This window comes from Oncorhynchus kisutch, unplaced genomic scaffold, assembly GCF_002021735.2.
Source record: "Oncorhynchus kisutch isolate 150728-3 unplaced genomic scaffold, Okis_V2 scaffold3941, whole genome shotgun sequence".
In the NCBI taxonomy this organism is placed as follows: domain Eukaryota; kingdom Metazoa; phylum Chordata; class Actinopteri; order Salmoniformes; family Salmonidae; genus Oncorhynchus; species Oncorhynchus kisutch.
In genome coordinates, this window is record NW_022265886.1 from 220,062 (window position 1) to 225,102 (window position 5,041).

A 5,041-nucleotide genomic window follows, 5' to 3' on the forward strand; every position below is an offset into this window, starting at 1 on the left:
AGAGAGACATAGCTATACACAGGGAGAGAGAGAGATATAGCTATACACAGGGAGAGAGAGAGACATAGCTATACACAGGGAGAGAGAGAGACATAGCTATACACAGGGAGAGAGAGAGACATAGCTATACACAGGGAGAGAGAGAGACATAGCCATGCCACATGGAGAGAGACCTAGCTATGCCACAGGGAGAGAGACATAGCTATGCCACAGGGAGAGAGACCTAGCTATGCCACAGGGAGAGAGAGAGACCTAGCTATGCCACAGGGAGAGAGACATAGCCATGCCACAGGGAGAGAGAGAGAGACCTAGCTATGCCACAGGGAGAAAGACATAGCCATGCCACAGGGAGAGAGACCTAGCTATGCCACAGGGAGAGAGACCTAGCTATGCCACAGGGAGAGAGAGAGACCTAGCTATGCCACAGGGAGAGAGAGAGACCTAGCTATGCCACAGGGAGAGAGACATAGCTATACACAGGGAGAGAGAGAGACCTAGCTATGCCACATTGAGAGAGACCTAGCTATGCCACATTGAGAGAGACCTAGCTATGCCACAGGGAGAGAGAGAGACCTAGCTATGCCACAGGGAGAGAGAGAGACCTAGCTATGCCACAGGGAGAGAGAGAGACCTAGCTATGCCACAGGGAGAGAGAGAGACCTAGCTATGCCACAGGGAGAGCGACATACCTATGCCACAGGGAGTGAGAGAGACCTAGCTATGCCACAGGGAGAGAGAGAGAGACATACCTAAGCCACAGGGAGAAAGACATAGCTATGCCACAGGTATAGAGAGAGAGAGACATAGCTATGCCACAGGGAGAGCGACATAGCTATGCCACAGGGAGAGAGAGAGAGACATAGCTATGCCACAGGGAGAGAGAGAGAGACCTAGCTATGCCACAGGGAGAGAGAGAGAGACCTAGCTATGCCACAGGGAGAGAGAGAGAGACCTAGCTATGCCACAGGGAGAGAGAGGTAGACCTAGCTATGCCACAGGGAGAGAGAAAGAGACCTAGCTATGCCACAGGGAGAGAGAGAGAGACCTAGCTATGCCACAGGGAGAGAGAGGTAGACCTAGCTATGCCACAGGGAGAGAGAGGTAGACCTAGCTATGCCACAGGGAGAGAGAAAGAGACCTAGCTATGCCACAGGGAGAGAGAGAGAGACCTAGCTATGCCACAGGGAGAGAGAGGTAGACCTAGCTATGCCACAGGGAGAGAGAAAGAGACCTAGCTATGCCACAGGGAGAGAGAAATTATGGATCTAAAGGCGTCCACATGCTTCTTGTGCGGAACAGTTTGTTTGTATATTATGTCTTTCTTCGTTTTGGTCTTCCAAGGTTTTTTTGTGTTGTTTCCGCACACATTTTTTTCTCGAGTCAAACTGAAGATCTTGGGCCGAAGTCTGCTCCCCTTCATCATCATTGGTCAGCAGTAGGGATTCTTCAATGATGTGTTGTCATTCAACAATAGACCACTCGTTTTATGCACATTTTTACACTTGAGTTATACTGCACCAAACACCTTAGTTAGATGTCAAAATGCTCGGCGAAAGTGAAAAACTCACCAGAAGTGGGCGGGCATAAAGGACGTGCAGAACAGTGACTTTATTCTAGCAAGATAGACCGTCTCCAATCATCTTTGCTGATAGCAATGTTGTGTTTCCATAAGTGGGTGAATTGATCTAATGTAGCATGTATGGTAAAGCCTCAACCCTTAGCTATCTCTTCCATTTCAAATGAGCTAAAAAAGAAGTGAACATTGACAAAATATGTGTTTTGTGTGACTACAGCACCAGCAATAGAAGGCAACAATAGAGACACGTTCTTATTGAGCGAGGCACTGGCTTCGGTTGGGTCATTATAATTCAATACATTCTAAAATAAATCACACGCCTCGCACGGTCGCCTTTGGTGAGTTTAGGCCATTAGATCTCCTCTGCAAAAACGTCTCAATTAATGACAGATTTCTTGAGTTATCTTCATTTAATTCTGACAATTTTGAGGGAGTGTATATTGTTGTGGGTGTAGTGAAATGCTTGTGTTCCCAGCTCCAACAGGGAAGTAGTGTCTAACAATTCACAACAATACACACATCTGAAAGTAAAAGAATGGAATTAATAAATATATAAATATTAGGACGAGTGGCGTTGTCTAAAATACAGTAGAAGAGGACACAGTATATAGATACGAGATGAGTAAAGCATTACCTTTAAGGGAGTATGCGAGCGCACTTGTTTGGCTTGGCGCCTTTAGGGGGGAGGGTGTAAGGAAAGGGTGTAAGGAGCGCAGGGGGGGTTCTCTGATATAAACTAGGAATAATACAGAGAGATGAAGGGAATAGTTGAGGAGAGAAGGAGGGGCTGATTGGAGGGGTGTAGTCCCAATGTAAGGAGAGAGATGGGGACAATAGAAGGATCTACTGTATGGAGAGACACAGACTAGACAAAGCTACAATGGGTTAATACACACCCATATGATCATTGTGATTGTGTACGTGTCTTGGGGAGAGAGTTAGGGTATGGTTGTCTGGGGTGTACGGGCTACAGGGGGACAAGATGTTGTGTGTGTTTAATCACTGGAACAATGGCAGTCTGCTCACAAACAGGATCCCTCTGTTTCCTGAGTCTCTCTCGCTCTCGCTCTTACACACACACACGCGCACACATTGACACAGTCAGCATGTGCACTCTCTACAATCAGTAAAAACACACCTGTCCCAGCTGTTGTTTTGAAGAGCGAAAGAGGGCGAAAGAAGGAGGGAGGAATGTGCTTCTCTCTCATTTTTTTCTGTCACCCCCTCCTCTCTCTCTCCTCACCCCTCCTCTCTCTCTCTCTCTCTCCTCACACCCCTCCTCTCTCTCTCTCTCTCTCTCTCTCTCCTCACCCCTCCTCTCTCTCTCTCCTCACCCCTCCTCTCTCTCTCTCCTCACACCCTTCCTCTCTCTCTCTCTCTCCTCACACCCCTCCTCTCTCTCTCTCTTTCTCTCTCCTCAGTTTCCTTCTTTATGTTTTTACTTCTCGATGTTAGTTCTGTCTTTCTCTTCATTGTTGTTACCCCTGACTTTCCCTTATCTTGATCATCTGTGTGTGTGTGTGTCTCTGTGCACATGTGTGTGCATGCGCACCTCCCTGTCTGCATGCCTGCATGTGTTCCTGCAGGTAAACGAGAGCGATAGCAGAGGGGTGCTGTGATTGACTTATACAACACACACACACACAGAGATAAGAGATGTGGTAGAAAAAGATACCTTAAAACCAAAGGACTCCAGTAAAAGTGAAAGTCCCCCAGTAAAATACAACTTGAGTAAAAGTCTAAAAGTATTTGGTTTTAAATGTACTTAAGCATCAAATGTAAAAGTATATATCCTTTTTTATTCCTTATATTAAGCAAACCAGACGACATGATTTTATTGTTTTTTCTTCATTTAGGGATAGCTAGAGGCACAGTTCAGTACTCAGACATCATTTATAAACTAAGCATTTGTGTTTAGTGAGTCTGCCAGATGAGAGGCAGTAGGGATGATCAGGGATGTTCTCTTGATGAGTGTGTGAAATAGACCATTTTCCTGTCCTGAAAAGCATTCAAAATGTAACGACTGCCTTTGGGTGAACAGTAAACATTTTGTTTTTATAACCTATCTGTTTGTGAGAAAATATAAATGGGATCAAATTTGGTTTATATTCAAACTTTGGGCGAACTAGAATACCTAGGCTTTTTCAATTCAAAATGATTAACTGGAATGAATCAATAACACAGTAGCTGACATAGACTGTGAGTACATGTTTAATTAGGTCTACAGTTGCATAGGGCAGGACTACACAATGCAAACCTGCATAAAGCAAGCTAAACCCAGTGTGTTTTACTGTCCAATCATGCTGCTTTCTCTGTGTAGGAAACCCCCCTAGTCCTTCTTTAAAACAGAATTCATATGAACAAGTACAAGTGTTAGGAGTGTGTATAGGAGGTGAAGTCAGGTGCAGGAGAGCAGAGTGTAGTGAACAGGCACAGTTTTTATTCCGGTCAAAATGACAGCACAAAGTAACATATAATGTGCCCAAAACACGGAACATAGACAAAAAGTAATGCGCGTAACAATATCCACCATATCAAAATACACGTAACACAAACAATCCTACACAAAGACATGATGGGGAACAGAGGAATAAATACATATGAATTGATTGGGGAATGAAAACCAGGTGTGCAGGGAACAAGACAAAACAAATGGATACATGAAAAATGGAGCGGCGATGGCTAGAACGCCGGTGACGTCGACCGTCGGACGAGGAGAGGAGCCGACTTCGGCAGAAGTCGTTACAACAAGGTTGCTGCAGTTTGACAGAGTTTTCATCCTCTACAAGGCCAGGAGTTTTTCCAGGAGTTTTTTAAAACTATATAGAAAAACTCTGTCCCATCATAGCCCATATTAAACAGATTAATGACATCATACCGTGTAAGGTCTGGAGTTTCACCTGGTTAGGTCACCAGATCAGGAAAAACTAAGGGCCTCAGAATACATTTTTCACCACACTACTCTGGGACCTGTGGTGCCACTTCTGGAATCACACAGACTGAGAGACACATAGTTAAAGCTGCAATATGTAACTTTTTGGGAGACCTGAACAAATTCACATACGTTATAGATTCTCATTTAAAGCAAGTCTAAGAAGCTGTAGATCTGTTCTATCTACTCTATTTCTATGCTTCCCGTTCTTAAGTGTCGTTTTTGCATCTTTTACTTTCAGTTTTGTACAGCAGTTTCAAACAGTAGAAAATACAATATGGTTGGTTATTTATCTATATTTCACAGCGGTTTAGATGGTACAATGATTCTCTACACTCTACGGTGCTTGTTTTTGTCACAAACTGAAATTAGGCAAACTATCAGAATTTTAGCAACCAGGAAATATTGCAACTTTAGTTAAATCATGTTGTTGTCGTAGATCCCATTCAACCAATTATGATCCACTTGGTCTGTCTTCAACAGTACTGATGATTGGCAAATTTTGATTGATTACTCATTCTGGGTGGGAATCT